At 38.4% G+C, this 20,429-nt stretch overlaps 1 protein-coding gene across 4 annotated transcripts in view; it reads right to left on the bottom strand.

Annotated features, from left to right (window-relative positions):
• NUP98 (nucleoporin 98) overlaps positions 1-20,188 on the bottom strand; it is a 96,516-nt gene extending 76,328 nt beyond the window's left edge. For 3 of the 4 annotated variants that reach the window (XM_027866319.1, XM_027866321.1, XM_027866322.1), the window contains exon 1: positions 20,106-20,188. The gene's annotated coding sequence lies outside the window, so the exon portion shown is untranslated. Of the gene's footprint in view, positions 1-20,076 lie in introns of all 4 variants that reach the window. The other variant, XM_027866320.1, reaches the window with a different exon arrangement.
• Between the last annotated feature and the right edge of the window lie 241 nt (positions 20,189-20,429).

Below are 20,429 nucleotides of genomic sequence, written 5' to 3'. Positions count from 1 at the left end.
ACAAAAAAGGAAAACAACAAATGTTGGAGGGGATGTAGAAGAATTGGTACACTAATGTCACTGTTGGTGAAGTTGTGAACTAATCAATTATTTTGGAAGACAATCTGGAACTATGCTGAAAGGGCTATAAAACTGTGCATGCCCTTTGACACACAAGGATTAAGGAAAAAGTACTATATATTAAAAAATATTTATAGCATCTCTTTTTGTGGTAGCAAAGAATTGGAAATTTGAGGGGATGCCCATCAATTGGAGAATAGTTGAACAAATTGCGGTATGTGGTTGTGATGGAATATTATTGCACTATAGGAAATGACCAGCAGGATAAAAACCTGGGAAGAATTAAATGAACTGATGCAAAGTGATGTGGAGCAGAGCCAGGAAAAAATTGTACATAGTAACAGCAATATTGTGCAATGATCAACTGTGAATGACTAAGCCATTCTCAGTAATACAATGATATAAGACAACTCTGACTTTTTAAAAAATATATTTATTTTATTTTGGTTTTTTTGTTACATGAGCTCCAAGCTGTTTCCTTTCCTCCTTCCCTCCCAACCCTGCACTAGAGAAGGCCACCATTTAACACAGATATAAACATGAAACTATAAAATACACAGTTCCACATATCAGTTCTTTCTCTGAAGGTGGCCAGTATCTTCCTTTATAGGTCTTTTGTAGTTGATTTGAATATTCATATAACTCAGAATAGCTTTGTCATTCAGTTATTCTTTTTTGGGGGGGGGGTGAGGCAATCAGGGTTAAGTGACTTGCTCAGGGTTACACAGTTAAATAAGCGCCAAGTGTCTGAGGACAGATTTGAACTCAGGTCCTCCTGACTCCAAGGCTGGAGCGCTATCCACTGCACCCCCAAGCTGCCCCTATTCAGTTATTATTCAAACAATATTACTGTATAAAATGTTCTCTTGGTTCTGCTCATTTCACTCTCCATTATTTCATGCAAGTCTTTCCATGTTTTTCTAAAATCAACCAGCTCACTTCTTACAGTACAGAAGCATTTGAAAACAATCATATACCACAACTTATTCAGCTACTTCCCAACTGATGGACATGCCCTCAATTTTCACTTCTTTGCCACTACAAAGAGAGCTGATATAAATATTTTAGAACATACAAGCTCTTTTCCTTTTTCCCTGATCACTGTGAGAAACAAATCTAATAATGGCATTCCTGGGTCAAAGGGTAAACACAGTTTTATAACTCTTTAGGCATAATTTCAGATTGTTCTCCAAAATGGTTGGATCAGTTCACAGTTCCACCAACAAAATATTAATGTCCCAGTTTTTCCACATCCTCTCCAACATTTGTCATTTTCCCCTTCTATCATTTTAGCTTATCTGATAGGTGTACGATATCTCAATGTAGTTTTAATTTCTATTTCTCTAATCAATAATGATTTAGAGCATTTTTTTCATATGACTGTATGTAGTTTTGATTTCTTCCTCCAAAAATTGCTCATTCATATCCTGTATTTATCAATTGGGGAATGACTCATATTCTTATAAATTTGGCATTTTCTATGTATTTGAGAGATGAGGTCTTTATCTGCACAAACTGTCCATAAAAAAATTTCTCCCAATTTTCTGCATTCCTTCCAATCTTGGCTACACAGGTTTTAATTTAATGTAATCAAAATTATCCATCTCGTATCTCACAATGCTACCTCTAGATACTGTTTATTCATAAAATTTTGACTACATATATCTGATAGGTAAGAAGTTCCATGTCCTTCTAATATACTTATATCTCCCTTTATGTCTAGGTCATGTATTTATTTTGACCTTTTCTTCATAAATGGTGTAACATATTGGTCTATACCAGGGGTGGGGAACCTGTGGCCTCGAGGTCAAAAGTTCTCCATTCCTGGTCTATATCTAGTTTCTCCCAGACTGCTTTCCAATTTTCCCAATAATTTTTGCCAAATAGTGAATTCTTATCCCAAAAACTTAAATCTTTATATTTGTAAAACACAGTTACTACAATAATTTACTATTGCATACTATATTATTTCTTAATTAGTACCAGATAATTTTGATAATTACCGCCTTAAAATGCAGTTTAAGATCTGATACTACTGGACCTCTTTTCTTTACATTTTTTTCATTAATCCTTTTGATATTCCTGACCTTTTCTTCTTCCAAATGAATTTTATTATTATTTTTTCTAGTTCAATAAAATATTTTTTTGGTAATTTAACTGGGATGGCACTAAACAAATAGGTCAATTTAGGTGGAATTATAATTTTTATTATATTGGCTCAGCCCACTCATGAACAATTAATATTTCTCTAATTATTTAAATCTAAATTTGTATAAAAAACATTTTATAATTATGTTCATAGAGTTCCTGAGTATGTCCTGGCAGGTATGTTCCCAGGTATTTTTATGGTTATTTTAAATGAACTATCTCTTCTTGCAGGGCTTTGTTGGTGATATACAGAAATGCTGATAATTTATGTGGGTTTATTTTATATCCTGTTACTCTGCTAAAGTTACTGTTAGAACTAGCTTTTTAAAATTAAATCTCTAGGATTTTCCAATCTTGTCTACCAAAAGAGAGTTTTACTACCTCATTGCCCATTCTGTTTCTTTCAATTTCTTTTTCTTCTCTTACTGCTACTGCTAACATTTCTAGTACAATTCTGAACAATATTAGTGATAATGGACAACCCTGTTTCACTCTTGATCTTACTGGGAAGTTTCGAGCTTATCCCTGTTACAGATGTTTGCTAATGGTTTTAGGTAGATGCTCCTTACCAGTTTAAGGAAAAATCCATTTGTGCCTAATTTATACCTATGCTTTAAGTGTTTTTAATAGAAAAGAGTGACGTATTTTGTCAAAAACTTTTTCTGCATCTAAAAATTATGTGATTTTTGCTACTTCTGTTATGACATAATCAATTTTGTTAATAGTTTTCCTTATATTGAATCAGCCCTACATTCCTGTAATAAATCTCACTTGGTCATTATGTATAATCTTTGTGATACATTGTTGTAGTTTCCTAGCTATTTTATTTAGGATTTTTGCATCAATATTCATTAGAGAAATTGCTCTATAATTTTCTTTTTTTGTTTTTGCTTTTCCTGGTTTAGGTTATCAGTACCAATTCTGAAGGACTTATGATGAAAAAATGTTATCCACCTCCACAGAAAGAACTGATGGAGTCTGTATGCAGCTCAAAGCGTACTTTTCTTGAACTTTATTCTTCTTAGTTTTGGGGGTTTTTTTTTGGTTTGTGTTCTTTTTTGGAAGTTTTGGGGGTTTTTTTAGTTTGTGTTCTTTTTTGCAACAGGGGAGGGAAGGGGAGGAAAGAGTGAGGGAATTTAGAATTAAAAATGTTAAAAATTGTTTTTACATTGAGAAGAAAACCATTAAAAAATAATATATGAGATAATATGCAAATATTTCACCACTCTACTTCCTCTTGTATTGGTATTCCCACAATCCTGATCAATTCAATTCAGTAAGCATGAGAAGCAAAGCAGTAGAAAATACACTAGCCTGGAGAAGGCCTGAGCTTGAATCTGGACTCTACTACTTAATATTTGTGTTATCTTGAAAAAGTCAATCTCTCTTGTGCCTCAGTTTCCTCATCTGTTTAAAAGGGTAGCTAGGTGGCAGACTGGATAGAGTGCCAGGCCTGATGTCAGGAAGACCCATCTTCCTGAGTTCAAATCTGGCCTCAGACATTTACTAGTTGTGTGACCCTGGTCAAGTCACTTAACCATGTTGGCCTCAGTTTCTTCATCTGTAAAAGAACTGGAGAAGGAAATTGCAAACTACTCCAGAATCTCTGCCAACAATATCCCAAATGGGGTCATGGAGAGTAGGACATAACTGAATAACAACAAAAACACAGGGTGGGAGGTTGAGATAGGAGGCAGGGTATATGAAACCACATGATTTCCTAAAGTCCTTTCCAACTCTGAATCTATGTTCTTATGATCCTACTATGTTAGGGGCTTCAAGGCTAAAACTAAACAATCCCTTCTCCCTCAAGGAACATTTTCTATTGGGAAATATACAACATATACACTTAGAAGTACACACAACCTATTTTAAGGATGACAAGTGTGCATGGACAACTTAGTGGAAAGGGTGGAGGATCTGGTAGCATTTTAAGGAAAAGGTAATGCCTGAACTGATCCTTGAAGGATGCTAAAGATTCTAAGAGACAGAGGTGAGGAGGGACTGTATTCTAGGCAAATGAAGAAGGAATGGTAGAAGAAATGAGGAAGAAAATGGAGGAAGCCACAAAAACTAGAATGAATGCAAGGTGCAATGAACAGCCAGTAAGTCAGGTCAGTTTGTCTGACCTGTGAATTACTGGGAAAAATGTGTGTGGAAGTATGGGTCGAAATAATATTGTGATGAGCTTCAAATACCAGGCTGAGTGTGTATTTTAATCTAGAGAAATGAAAGAATTAGGTTTTTTGAATGGGGTTATACCCGTTTTAAGATGATTATTTTTGGTAGCTGTGTGGCAGGGAGTCAGGAAGACCAATTAAGGGGCAACATGGAAGTGATGGAGGACTGAACCAACACAGCTAAAAAGGAGGAGAAAGATAGAAGCAATGCTGTAGAAGGAGTCAATGAGACTATTTAGATGGGAGAAGAGGGATAAGGAAGAAGGAACATAAGCTTCTTGAGGGCAGGGCCTGTCTCACTTTTTTATCTCTATCCCCAGCATTTACTATAGTATCCTGCACATATTAAGCGCTTGATAAATGCTTTTTCATTTATTCAAGAAACTGAATTGGTGTTTCTAACCTGAGTGGTACCTTCAACAAAAAGTTGGTTTGGAAGGACAGATTTAAAGAAAATACTCAGTTATTTGAACATGCTGAGCTTGAGGTGTTGGTAGTTTACCACCCAAGTAGGCAAAGAACCAGAAGAAAGTAGTGTCACAAGAGCCAAGGAAAGATTCTCCTTTAGGAAGAGAAGTTAACAATGTTGAAAGCTAAACAAGATATGGATATAGCATTTTCAATCCAGTTTTGGAGTCAGAAGGCAAATTTCAAAGGACTGAGAATTCCTTATGAGCCTAGTATTTATAGAAGACTTTTTCTAGGAGTTAACCTGAGAAAGAGACAAGAGAAAATGGGTTAGAATAGAATGGGAGAGGGGTAGCTAGACAGCGCAGTGTAGATAGAGCACCAGCCCCGAAGTCAGGAGGACTTGAGTTCAAATCTGGCCTCAGAGCAAACACTTGACACTTACTAGCTGTGTGACCCTGGGCAAGTCACTTAACCCCAATAGTCCAAAAAAAAAAAAAAAAAAAGAATGGGAGAGTAAAAGGAAGGTTTGCGGATGGGGTAAACCTGGAAATATATGCAAGCATCAGAAAGAACCAATTGGCAAGAAGAGAATGATGATGAGATAAGACAACAATTCTGGAAAGCAATTTGAAACTATGTCCCAAAACTTACTAGACCTAATGATACTTACTATACCAGTATTCCAAAGATATCAAAGAAAGAGTACAAAAATATTTATAGCAGCTCTTTTGGTGATAATTAAGAAATGGAAACTAAGGGGGTGCCCAACAACGGGAGAACGGCTGAACAAATCATGGCATATGAACGTAATGGATTATGAGTAGTCTAAGAAATGATGAAAGGGATGGTTTCATTAACTGACAGAGTGAACCAAGAAAAACATTTATACAACTTTAAAAGACTAAGATACAATTACCAAACAAGATGCCAAAGGGCTGATAAAGCTTGCTACTTATCTACTGACAGCTAGGTAATGGGCCTAATATGCAGAATAAAACATAAATTTTGGGCATAGCCAATATAAGAATCTGTTTTGCTTCACTATGTGTACTTGTTACAAGGGCTTAGTTTTGCTTTTTCCCCTGATTAGGTGAGATGAAAGGGGGAGGGGAGATAGGAATAGGGTGGCAAAGAAACAAAAAAGGAAACAAAGGTCATTGAAACATTGTTTTAAAAGCACAGAAGAATAGCAAGAACATTAAAACAATCTAGACAGAATGCTGTGGAATTATTATGACCAAGATTAATAACTCATTTTCCCACACCCAATTTCACTTTCTCAACTTTCAATAGCACCTTTACACCTATGATTTCCAAAGTCTCTCTTCTAAACTCCAGAACTGTATCTCCAATTGCTGTTAGAACACTTCTATCTATTAGGCTACCTCTACTTGACTATCCCATCACCTCAAGTTCAGGAGTGTACAAAAACTAAGCTTTTTTATATTTTCCCCCATACTACTCTTGATTTTACTATTTCTATCTGTGACACTACTATTCACAATTGACCTCACTTTCATATCCCAAATGTAACTGAATCGTACATCCTGTGAATTCTACCTATACAAATACCACCTCCTCTTTCCTATTTCTACTGGCAACACCTCTGGTATTGACCCTCATTACCAATCTTCAGGACAAGTGGAATGTTTAGTATACCTACCCTCCTCTATGGCTAGAAAAAGTGACTCAAACAAGAAGCTAAAATGAAACAAGAGAGAGCACAAGTGCTACACTGTTACTTCTGATACAGGAGACGGACCAGAGGAGTCCTTTACTTTTTAAAGAATAACAAGGTGTGGGTCAGCTAGGTGGCACAGTGGATAGAGCACCTGCCATGGAGTCAGGAGGATCTGAGTTCAAATCTAGCTTCAGACACATAACACTCACTAGCTGTGTGACTCTGGGCAAGTCACACTTAACCCTAATTGCTTCACCAAACAAACAAAAAGGTGAGAATGTATGAAAGGATTATGATCTGTATAAGTGGAAGGAATTCCAACACCAGCCGTTTCCTAATCTATTAAAGGATAAGCTTCTTGAAAGCAGGGACTATGCCTCACTTACCAGTTCCTGCCCCTCACATCCAGCCTGGGGCCTTAGGCCCAGTGGGAAGCAAACATCTGCTGAATTAGAGTCCTTAATAACCCTCCAAATGAATGCCCCTTTCTTCAAATTTGCACAGGTAAATGGAGGTTTTCAAAGGAATAAAAACATTTTGAGATCATGCCCTCCAGTATCAAAGGATTAATGATCTATTTTTACTCATCTACTGTCAATGTAGGCTCACTGTTTCTGAAAGACCCCTAATCTTTCTTGAACTTGTTACTCCATTTATCTTTCAACACTGAATGTTCACTACACCAATTAGTCTCTAATTCCCCTTTCTCAGAGTCTTAGATGTATTTGGCAAAAGTCTTTACCGCCACCCTGCAACAGACCTACTAAATTCTGACTGATCTCAGCCCACTTTCCATACCTAAAATATTGCTTAATCTACAAATATACCACTACTGTTTGATACACTGAGGTGGGTTTCCAATAAACTACAGGTCTCCTCTAAGCTACCCATTCTCACCCAACTCCTTGCAAACCTTAAAATGGCATATAAATGTTGAACTGTTAATAATAACAGTAAGAATAGTGTCATTTTGCTACAATTATGAGTCAATGGATATGGAATAGAGCTTTGTGGACCTTGACGGGGACTAGAGCCATAAGAGGAACCTCATTAGCCTCAAGCCCTGCCAACTGAACAACAGTCTAGCTCCTGATGTTGACATTCAATTTAAAATCTTTATTAATAATAAATTAATCATCTCTGGTTAGTTCTAATCCTAGCTCTGATGATGACTTCCTATGTGACCTTGAACTTTAACTCATTCCAGCATGAATTTTCCTCATCTATAAAATGGGATTACACCTTTCTCATTTACCTTAAAAAAAAAAAAACCTGTTATGCTAAGATAATTCCTGTAATGTACTCTGCAAACTGTTAAGCACTATATAAATATGAACTGTAATAATAAGATGGAAAATTATGGATCACCTGACATTTTAGAGCAAGAAGAGGCCTTAGAAGTCATTTACTCTGTTTTTTTTTTTAAGAGATGAAGTTAAGTGACTTATCCAAGGTCACTCAAGGAGCACTTCCTGCAGAGAAATCTGAGAACATTTTTTGGTAAGCATCTTCAATATTAGGGAAAGAATGAAATAAGCAAGAAAGTCTGCATCAGGATGCGGCAGAAGAGCCCTGAGAAAACAGAACATCTGAATTCTAATCCTAACAGGGCTGCTCAATAAGTGTGTGCCTTTCTGAACCTAAGCATCATCACTTGTAAATAGAAGAAGCTGCAATGATAATTTATATCACTCATTAGAATGTACAAAACATTTTCTAAGCTGAATTTTGAAGTCCCTTCTAGTTCTAACATTCTATGCATACAATCAAGTTAATCCAGTCCAAATTCACAAGACCAAAAACTTCTGCATAGATTAACTCCATTCTAAAGATCCCTATAAAGAAGCCTACCTCTCCATAGCCGAAGCCTCTCTTCTTGGGTCTGGAAATATTCTTAATAAAACAACCTCCACCCCATTTTTACAGCACTTTAAAGTTGTACATACAGTCACTTTAACATTTGTAAAGCATGTTCCTTACACCCTCCACGCCTTGCCTAAACCCAGTTGGCTCCACTTTTCCAACCTTTCAACCCAAGAACACAGGATTCCAAGTAGCTTTAAAGAAAGATAATTTTATGCTAAAGTTTTAGAATAACCCAAATTTTACTCTCATGATACTGGGTATGTCTTAAATTCTTACAATACCCAACTACTTTTAAAAATAATAATATAGGAAAAATGTCTACTCTCTCAGGATATATTCCCAATTAGCAAATAAGCATTTATTAACACCTACTTCATTGCCCAGGCACAGTAATGGGGCTTATAACAGACAATAAGGATATGATACAAAAATGAAACAGTTCCTGTTCTTGAGGAGCTTTTCTGGTAGGGGAATACAACATGTTCACTAATAAGCCAATATAAAGATTTTATATATACATACAAATATATGTATATAAGAGAAAAAAAATGACAGTGATTAGGAAAAACACTAACAACTTGGGGAAAGCCTTTTGAAGGAGATGATACTTGAGGAGCTAAGCCTTGATGGGAACCACAGGATTCTAAGAGGTAGAAGTGAAGAGGGAGCGCAATGTAGACATCGGGGGCAGCCTGTGCAAAGGCACCTTGGAAGAACTGGAGTGTCCCACACAGAGAATAGCAGCCCAGTTTGACTGGCGCATGGAGTGCAATGAGGGCCATTTAAAAATGGCCATAAAGAATAGTAGAAGGGGCACTAGTTATGGAACCAGGCAACTTAAGTTCAAGTTTTTACTTGCCTTTGCTAAATGTTTAACTACAAATGAGTCCTGTACCTCGCAGGTTAAATGATAAATTCTATCTGCACTATCAACTTCACAGGGTCATTGTAAGGAGGGCTCTGTAAATCTTAAAGCACTATACAATTGTGTTATCCAGGATGATTACTTTTAACCCATCTAGTCCTCAACCTCGCACTCCCTTCTTAGCTGACTGTTTAACTGGACCCCAAGGTTCTCTATACCAATTAAAAATCTACATGCATCCAAGGAGAGGAAGCCTAGCATCTACTTCAATTTCAGAATTTTCTGTGGGATGTGGTAAGTTGCTATCCAAATTCTTGCTGACCTCATATGCAACCTACACACCAAGAATCTCTTAAAAAATTCTAAGGGATGGTTCTCTAGGAGGAAGAAGAAGAAATACTGGGTGAAATTAGAGTAATTTAAAAAAATATGTGTGTGTGTGTGGAGATATATATATACACATACACACATACATATATATTCACTTCTCACATGAATTATCCTTTCCAGCCTGATTCCCTTTCATATAATTTATTTAAACATGCCTATTCTTCTGTCATATAGCTTAAATCTATCCATTTCTGCCCTCAGTCACATACAGCCCTAGTAGACCTAATAAGGAAATCACCTATACAAAGTACACAATCGTGCATGTGCGCACACACATACATACACACATACATACATACACACACACACACACACACACACACTCTCTCTCTCTCTCTCTCTCTCTCTCTCTCTCTCTCTCTCTCCCCCTCTTCCTTAAAGGAATATCACAGAAAAGAGGCTCCATTGCTGAGTTGATAGGCAGGTGAATAGAAGGAGCCTGCTTTCCAATTCTTTGAGTCTGTGACTGTAAAGGAAGATATGGTTTGGGCTGGACAGCAGTCAAGTTTCTTCCAGTTTGAAAGCCCAGGATCCATACTCCTATAGTCCAGGAATTTGCAACTTAATTAAGGAATAAGACACCTACGAAAAGTCAAAAATTAAGGAAAGACTATCAAAAAGTGCAACCATGTAGGTCAACATGGGGAGAGATCAAGACAAACAAGGAAATCTGAGAGGCATTTAACAGAAGACTTAGAACCTAAGCTAGATCTGGATGAATGCATGCTATTTGGACTTACAGGGATGGGAGGGAAGGAAACTTGAAAAAGCACAGACACTGAATTCCAAATATTGAACAACGCACCCAGAACATATTAGACATCAAATAAATATCGACTCATTGAGAAAATGTCATTAACATACAGGGGCTTTTTATTGAGGGGAGAGGGTAAACAAGAAAACATGGATTCGTCTAAATCTCAATAATCTAACACTGTGCATACTGTTTATACATTTTTTTCCCTGCCATTAAGCCACTATATATGCCATTCCTTCTCCTTGAAACACCTACTCCTTTCCTCTTCTGTGGGACCATGTTAGTTGCCCATTTTAAACCCTGCTCAGGGTTTCCTTCCCTCATTCCATCTTATACTAGTTGCCAAGGTAACTCTTTCCACAGTCCCATTATTAGGGGTACTTAAATCCCTATTACTGTATTTGGTTATGTAATCATCAAATCTATCACATGTGTAATGGAGGTGCTGTGTGAGTTCTTTCTTCACAAGCATTTTGCATTTGCCAGATTTTAAAAAAACACTTATATGGTACTCAAGGGCAGTTTTCCCTTTTCAACTCCATGTTATCTACTGTGTGCTCTTTCCAAGTGAATGAAATGGTAACCATTAAAGTGATTGTTAAATCTGGCCCCACTATTTGGAATTATATATTCTATATTATTTGCAAATATACATTCCAAAATGGAAAACAAAAAACTAGGTGTAACATTAAAAATCTATACCACCAAAGATTTTAAATAAAATAGTTCATCAAATTATAATTATGTATAGATGAAGGCATCCAGGAAAGAGAATTATAGAGATCAGGGCAATTTCTGGTTATTATAATATACCACAAAAATTATTTAACCCATTTTTAAGTCAGAAAAGAATTTTCCTCCACAGGCATCAAGTTTCAATAGCTAATGGAAGCTTTAATCAGGCTTTCAAAATACTTTCAAAAATTTTAATTTCTTCTCAGTCTCCAAGATGTACACTGAAAGGTTTTTATACTCTATCCTCCTTTTATTATTACCATTATTATATCTTCCCTTTCCTAATACCAGTACTGCTTATTTACCCATACTTCCCACAATGACTTCAAGCTGCCCTGCCAAACAAGAGCCTCCATCCTTTGGCCACTTTGCTGCCTACTCACCTCTTCCCTTATCAATACCTCTCTTTATCTACCAACCATACAATGGAACTTCTCTCATGTAGTATTTGTGAGGAGGACCGTGTGTGCACATACCAACAGGCATATTTTACCAAGGAGGTGGTTCATTATTGGAACATATGAAGTAGGCAAAGCTGAGACCAGAGTATATGTGTACCTGTCAATGGCTATATGTACATGAAGTACTTCCAACTTTTAGGCCATTATCCTGATTAATTGTTCTCTTTTAATTAATTGGTCTTATTAGATTGTTTTTAATGTATAAAAATCTGTCCCCCCACTGTATTTCCGGTGCCAAAGCTGAGGAAGGATACTGGTCCCAATTTGTTGGGCAATTAGCAATTTGTTGGGCAACTGTCATGTATAGCTTAATAAATCAAAATGCTTGGAAGCTCAAATTTTTGTTTCATCAGTCATTTCATCTTCCATCCACTCCACTTGCCAGAAAGTGTGCAAAGCACAGGGTATAGAAAGAAAAAAATGAATAGTCCCTGCCCTCAAGAACCTTACATTCAAATGGGGGATAAAACACATATATAAATAGGTACTAAAGATTAGAAAAAGCAGCCTTAAAAAGACAGGAGCAGTTAGGGGAAACTGGGAAAGCTCTCCTGCAGAAGGTGGCATCTGACTTGAGTCTGGAAGGAAGCCAGTATTCTAAGAGTTGAAGGGGAGAAAGGTGAACTCATTTCCAAGGTTAGGATCATTGAAAATGACTGGATTGGGGAGATGAGAGTGTCGTGAGTGTGAGGAACACTAAGTAAGCCAGTATGGCTGGACCATAGAGTGAGTGAGGGTGGAAAAGTTTAAGAAGGCAAGAAAGATAGGAAGGGATCCAGCTGTGAAGAACTTGAAATAGCAAAATTTACATTTGATCTCAAGGAGCCAAATGAGGTTTATTGAGTAGGGAGATATGATCAAGCCTATGCTTTAGGAAAAGCATTTTGACAACTATGTAGAAGACAGATTGAAGGGGCAGGGTAATTAATCAGGAGGCTATAGCAATAGTCCTGAAAGAAGGTAATGATGAGCCTGAACTAAGGTAAAGGCTATGCAAGTGGAGACAATAACACATAGAGGAGGGATACTGTGGAAATAAAAATGACAAGATCTGGCAGCTGTCTGGGACATTTAGGATAAGTGATAGAACAATAATAAGAGCTGGGATCACAGTGAGGTTACAAACCTGGATTACTGAATGATAGGGGTACCCTCAGCACTAACAAAGAAATGTAGAAGAAGGGTAAGTATGGTTAGAAGCAAAGTGAATTGTGTCTGAGACATCCAATTAAAAATAGGCAGTTTAGGTGCTTGAGATGGATAACATATCTAACATATGTAAAGTGCTTTGCAAACGTTTAAGTACTATTTAATGTTTTACATAATTGCACATGTATAACCCATATCTGAATGCTTATTGCCTGGTGGGCGGGGAGGGGAGGGATAGAATTTGGAACTCAAAACTTTTAAATAAAAATGTTTAAAAAAAAAAGAAGAAGAAAAGGGACTACTTAAATGTTTGCTATCATCATCGTCATATTATAAATCTGGAGCTAGGCATCATCTGTTTAAAGATGATAACTGAACCAATGGGAACTGATGAACTCACCAAGTAAGAATAGACAGAAATAAGAGGGCCCATGACAGAACCTAAGAGAATATCTGCAGTGTAGGGGGAAGAGTGATTATGGGCAAAAATGCAGCAGTAGAGACTGAGAAGGATCAGACAGACAACTAGAGGAGAACCAATACAGCAGTGTCACAAAAACCCACAGAAGAAAGAATATCTAGGAAGATAAACTGATCAAAAGAGTTGAATGCAGTAAAGTGGTCCAGAAGGATGGGGACAGAAGAAAGATCATTAGATCTGTCAATTAGGAGATCTCTGGTAACTCTGAAGAGAGTAGGTTCAGTTGTCATGAGACTGGAGCCAGAGAAGAAAGGAAACAGAAGAATGAATGCAGACAGTTTTCTCAAGAACTTTTATCAAACGCTCAGTGAAGTGAGCAGAACCAGGAGAACACTGTACACAGTAACAGCCACATTGTACAATGACTAGATAAATCCTTGGATTGCTGAGAAGGGCTAAGTCTAAGACATCTCCAAATGTCTCATGATGGAAAATGCTATCCACATCTAATGAAAGAACTATGGAGTTTGAACGCAGATCGAAGCATGCTATTTGTTCTTTTTTTTCCTTCTGTTTTGATTTGTTTCCTCTTTCTTGTGGTATTTTCTATTGGTTCTAATTCTTCCTTACAACATGACTAATGTGAAAATATGTATAGGAATGTATATGTATAGCCTATATCAGATTTTGAGCCCGCTTGGGGAGGAAGGTCCTGAGGGTGGGGGAGAAAAATTTACAACTCAAAAACTTATAGAAGGGGCAGCTAGGTGGCACAGTGGATACAGCACCGGCCCCGGAGTCAGGAGGACCTGTGTTCAAATCTGGCCTCAGACCAAACACTTGACACTTACTAGCTGTGTGACCCTGGGCAAGTCACTTAACATCATTGCCTAAAACCCCCCCCAAAAAAGAGGGAAAAAAAACTTATGGAAATGACTGTTGATAAATCAAAATAAATTAATTAATAAAAAAAAGTCAAGACTAAAAACATAGAAGAAAATGTAAGGTATTTCACAGCAAGAATAACTGACCTGGGAAATGGATGGAAGAGAAAAAATTCAAGAATCCTTGACCACCTTAAAGTCATGGGGTGGGGATGAGGGAAAGAGCCTAGATGTCATCAGATTTCAAGAAATCTTAAAATAAAAACAAAACTGCCCAGAACTCTTAGAACCAAAGGGCAAGAGAAAAACAGAGAATACCTGCTAGTCACCTCCTCCAAAAGAAGCTCCTAAATGAAAATTCCTAGGAATATCATAGCCAAAATCCAAAGCTTTCAGATTAAAGAAAGAATTCAAGTACTGAGTAGCCACAATCAGGCTCACATATGATTTAGAATCCACATTTAAAGGAGCAGAGACTTTTGATATGATAGAAGGCAAAGAATATTTGAAAACAACGAAGAATAACCTACCTAAAAAACTGAACTTAACCCTTTTTTTTTTGTGGGGTGGGGGGTAGGGGGTGGGGTCAGGAATGGACCTTTAATGGAAACAGAGAACTTCCAAGCATTCATGATGAAAAGAATAGTTTCACAGAAACCAGAAAGTTCCAATGCAGGAGTTAAGAGAAATATAAAAAGATAAACACAAATAAATGATCATAAGAGACTAAACAAAGATAAAACTGCTTACATTCAAATATGGGAGAGATGATAAATATCATCTGGGATCACAGAGGCAGTCCAATTAGACAAGGCCTGGGAGTGGTTTTTGTTATGTCTTGATGATCTCAGAGAAGAAGAATACACTGGAGGGGGGGGGGTGTTTAAGAAAAATTATCCCATATAATCAGAGTGAAATAGCCATACAAATAAGGAAGCACATGGAGGGGAGGGAGTAGGGAGTGGCTGACCCTGGAACTTCACTCTTTTCTGGTCAAAGGAAGAAGGAAGCAAAGAAGGATTGATAAAGTGACTGCTATCTGCCAGACAAATATTGTATTTTAGCTTCAAAACAACCCTAAGAGGTAGGTGCTATTATTATCCCCATTTTATAGTTACAGAAACTGAGGCTGAGAGATGTGCCCAAGGCCACAATTTGAACTTAAGTCTTCCTGACTCCATGCTTAGTGTTCTATGCCCTGCACCACCTAGCTGCCTCAGGAAGGAAGACTATCCACACACTTGAGGACAGAACTACATTTGGTACATAAGTAGGAAAGAAAGAGAAGGAAGATCAGTAGATTAAGGGAGGGATTGTTCCTAAGCAAAATAAATTCAACTAGAGATGCACAAAAAAATTTATACCTTTTTGAGATAAGAAAAAATGGGAATCTAAGAGGGTGCTCATAAATTGGTGAATGGCTGAATAAATTATGTGATGGAATAAATACAACTGTGCTGAAATAAATTATGAAAAGGATGGTTTCAGAGAAATCTGGGAAGATTTATATGAACTGATGCAGAGTGAAGTGAACAAAACCAAAAGAACAATTACTACAGTGACAACAACATGGTAAAGATGATCAATTTTGAAAGAATTAGGACAGAGGATCCATATAATAACCAACCATAAATCTCAAGACTAATGATGAAAAATGTTGTCTTATCTCCTGAGAGGTACAGGACTCAGAATGAAACAGACAAATTTTTTGGACATGGTCAATGCAAAAATTTTTTTGCATGTTTGTAACAGCAGTTTTTGTTTTCTTTTGTTCTCAACTGGGAGGAAGGGAATTGAGATAATTTTTCCAAAAAAAAAAAAAAATATATATATATATATATATATATACATACACACACACACACAGACATATGTATTATTTTTAAATTATTAATGTTCAGTAGAATAGAGGATCAATTAGGAAGGAACAGAGGGTGGTCTTGCTGCAGTGAAGGCCCAGTTGAGATTGGATAACAGATATATAGTAGACCCAGTTAGCATAATTTTATGACTTTCTCCAGTTCCATTCAGCAGCACATGGTTAGAAGTGAAGGAGGCAGAGGGTCAGCTAGGTAGCACAGTGGACAGAGCACAGGCCCTGGTGTCAGGAGGACCTGAGTTCCAATCAGACCTCAGACCAGACACTTGACACTTACTAGCTGTGTAACCCTGGGCAAGTCACTTACCCCCAATTGCCTTGGGGGAAAAAAGTGAAGGAGGCAGGTGATCCCAGTAATCCAGTGCTGTGGTGTGGTAAGGCATGACTAGTGATAATCAACAAACATTAAGCAATTACTATGTGCCAGGCACTGTGCTAAGCTCTAGAGAAGCAAAGAGACAAAAACACAGGCTCTAACCTCAGGGAAATCACAATCTAAAGGGGGAGACAACATACAAACAACTGTGTCCATACAACTCTACACTAGAGTGAGTTGGCAGCACAGCAGATAGACTGCTGGACATGGGAACAAGACCTGAGTTCAAATTCAGCCTCAAGGGGCAGCTAGGTGATGCAGTAGCTAGAGCACCCACTCTGGAGTCAGGAGGCCCTGAGTTCAAATCCGGCCTCAGACCAGACACCTGATACTTACTAGCTGTGTGACCCTGGGCAGGTCACTTAACCCCAATTGCCAAAAACAAAACAAAAAAAAAAATTCAGCCTCGGATCCTTATTAGCTATATAACCCTGGGTAAGTCACAACCTCTCTCTGCCCATTTCCTCAACTGTAAAATGGGGATAATGACAGCACCTACCTCCCAGAATTGTTGTGAAGATTAAATCAACATCCAGCACAGTGCCTGGCACATAGTTGGTGCTGTAGAAATGCTAATTCCCCTTCCTAGAAGAGTAGATAGAAGGCAATCTCAGAAGATTGGCTTTAGCAGAGAGAGAGATCAGAAAAGGCATTCTGGGGAAATGGAGTGTCACAGGCAAGCAGTGGCAAAAAGGTCAATGTAGTCAGATACATGGAGCAACTGCTAGTACATATATTCTTTTATTTATTATAGAAAATATTATTTATTCTCTTGTCCCTTTAGATTTAAATTTTAAATTTTAAAGAAAATAAAATGGATCCCCTTTGCATTCTATACTAGCCCCTTCAAGATGTCAACAGAAGTGGCTCCTCACAAAACCCCACTTAACTACCCTAGGAGTTGGGTGTTCTAATGGTGTGCCAGGTTCTCTCTAAGAGATCACTTGGTACAATGTCATCCCATGAGGAGTTGATAGCCACAATTAAAAACTATTTTACTCTGTGTGTGTGTGTGTGTGTGTGTGTATTCCACAATCATTTTGGCAGTCAGTAGTGTTAGCATTAACTCTGCCATATACAAAGGTACAGTTTATTTACATTCCACAGCGCAGATAGAATGTCCACTTTTTAACTGACATTTAGCTTTTACCAGTTCTCTTCTACTCCCCAAATACAGTTTCCACTTCTGCTTTGTCATATAAACATAAGCAAAGTGACAAAGTGACTCATTCAAGGCCAGAATAAACTTTAATTCAATTTTATACACTCTCAAATGAAAAGCCCAAAGGAATTAATTATCCAACTGCTTAGGTTCTGTTAAATTAAAATTTAAGAAATTAAATTAAGAGAAGCACCATATTGTCCTCTTTTCAGGATTTGTTGGCTTTGAAAAACCTAGTATCTTAATTCAATAAATAAGCCCTCACATACCCACAAAGACACACCAATAAATATGTAAACAATCAGATTAAACAACCAATATGAGCAAAGTTATTCAGTAGTCCCATGAAAATTCCCTTGAGATTCAATGACAGACTACCCACACTGCAAGTCTACTGCTCCTTCTTTCTCTCCTAAAGTTAGCTTCTTCCTCCAAAGAAAACTCAAACTTTCACAGGTAGTCAGGAAACTCTACTATATTATAGTACTATGCATTGGTTTTGTTTGTGTAAAAACTTTTTAATTTAATATAATCAAAATTATCCATTTTACATCTCATAATGCTCTTTTATTGGTCATAAATTCTTCCCTTCTCCATACATCTGATGGTGAATTATTCCCTGTTCTCCTAATTTGCTTATGGTATCACCCTTCATGTCCAAATCATGTACAGTATAGTACTATGAATCCTGTAGCAAAGAAGAGCCAATATTCCTTAATCTGTCTCCCAGAATGGATTAAATACAAAATTATCACATTTGTTTTCTAAATTTCACATTTATTTCCTGTTTTCTATTCCCAGCTGGCATTTAATCACTTAGCAACTGTCTCTAAAAACATGCTTCTATTTTGCCCAATTAGCCACAGTGTTCCACATATCAAACCTCGAATAACAGAATGTCAATATGGGAAAAGGAGCTTAAAGATAATATAGTACAACTTCCCTGTTTTATTGAGCCAGAAAAGGAGACCTGAAGAGGGGAAGTGAATTATCCAAAAATCACACAAAAGATAAGCCTGATTCCCAGAATACCAACCTAGAACTTTTCCCACTACATCAAGCAAATTAAGGAGATTATCTGCAGTTTTATTGACCTTTCCCCCACCCCCATGTATCTCACTGTTCTTCATTAAATGGTCATCTAACTGAAATGTAGTTCTAGTACCTGGTTTTAAAACTAAATGTGGATTACAACTAGACCTGGGGAAAACACTGCCATACTAGACATAAACTACAAGGCTTGGCACATAATAAGCACTTAATAGACACTTATTCATTCATTCATGCTAAATTGAAATGTCTCCCTGGGATCTTCAACACCTGAAGAATGCTTATTTCTGTCCACTAAAAGTGGCCACATACTGCTCTAACAACAAAAGCAAAACCTCAATAAGAGCTGATTGGGAGAGTCCTATCAGGATAAACACAGCGTAGCAGTAAAGTGTTCCAGACTTGGAAGCATAACATCTCAGTTCTAGACTTGGCTCTGACACTGACTCACTTTGTGAAGGCCACTAATCTGGGCCCTCATCTCCCCAAGTGGCAAAATGTAGAGTTTGGACTTGATAATTTCCCCTTCACTTTTAACAATCCCCGAGCTCTTAACTGTATTTGCAGTGACAGGCAATCTTGCCTTTAAATCAAAGGTAGAAAACAGGAAACCAGGATAACGGGAAAGGTACCTAATAAGCACTCCAGAGCCATTAACACCAGAAGGACCATCTCAGTCAACTGATTCCCCCCCAACCACATTACAATTTTACTTTGGAATTAACATTTTCATCCTACCATCTCAATTTTCTTTGCTTTCCAGTTAGAAAAAAAAATGTACTGAGTTAACTGTACTTATAGAGATATAAGAGATAAAATACAGCTTGGTACTTCTAAGTACTCTTACATTCTGGTCCTTTTAATGTTAAAAAAAATCAAGTATGTCTGAGAAAGCAGAGAACCTCTTATAAATTTCGGATGTTAACTTCCCACATGAGGCAATATCTCAACCTTATTTTCCTCGAAAAGAAATTAAAAGCACCACCAGACTGTCCACTACAGAATTTAGGGTCCAAGCTCTTAAACTCTTTAAAATCCCCTTTCAGGAGTGGGCATGAAACCAGACACAGCAGGTACCAGTCAATATTTGTAAAATAAAAGGACAAAAATCCAGATGAAGCCTTACTCCAGCCTACTTTCCCCTCACTGCCCTCTATTCCCTGAGGTCCCTAATCCCCAATCCCAATCTAAGATCTTTACCCAGGAAACTCCTGGTGCCGAAGATTATTCCCCTAACCCAAGAGATCCGTGCTATCAAAGATACTCAATCTCACTCCCAACAAACCCAGTAAGAGCTCTTTCTCTCTTTCTGGCCCTTAGATTCCACACCTTAGACCCTGGACTCCTGAACCTTGGGAAACCCTACGTCCAGGTCCCCAAACTAGGATACTCCTGGGCGCCGGGCCACCCACCCAAACCCTCTACAGCGAGGCTGCCCCAGCTCCTCCCCCACGCCGAGATACTGGGTCCCGAGGTCAGAGGGTCGTGGGCCCCGCCCCCGTAGTACGGACCGAGGGGAGCGCGCGGCCTCGTCTCTCAAGGAAGGGGCGGCCCTGAGCTCGGCTCGGCCCCACTCCCATTCTCGTCTCGGAGCCACGCACCTGGCCGGCCACCGTCGCCGCTCCCTTACCGAAGGGCTGCGTCCCCCGTATGAAGGGACTTAAAAATCGTCCTCCTCCCGCCGCCGCTCGGAACGCGCGCGGCCGCCACGAAACCGCCGCCGCCGCCGCCGCCGCCGCCGCCGCCGCCGCCCGGGCCGCTCTGCGCGCGGGGTCCGACTGCGTCACACGCCGGTTGTCGTCATAAGCGCGCCGCGAACGCTTCTTTCTCGCTGCGCTTGCATTGGCCGTCTTGGCCGCCACTCGACGGTGGCCCCGATGCTCATTGGCCAAGGTGTCGTTTGAAACCGATCGTGGATAGAACTTTGAGGGTGGGGGCGGGATAAGGGCGAGAA

This window comes from Vombatus ursinus, unplaced genomic scaffold (assembly GCF_900497805.2).
Source record: "Vombatus ursinus unplaced genomic scaffold, bare-nosed wombat genome assembly UNPS02014780.1, whole genome shotgun sequence".
Lineage (NCBI taxonomy): Eukaryota > Metazoa > Chordata > Mammalia > Diprotodontia > Vombatidae > Vombatus > Vombatus ursinus.
This window is presented reverse-complemented; position numbering and strand designations above follow the sequence as displayed.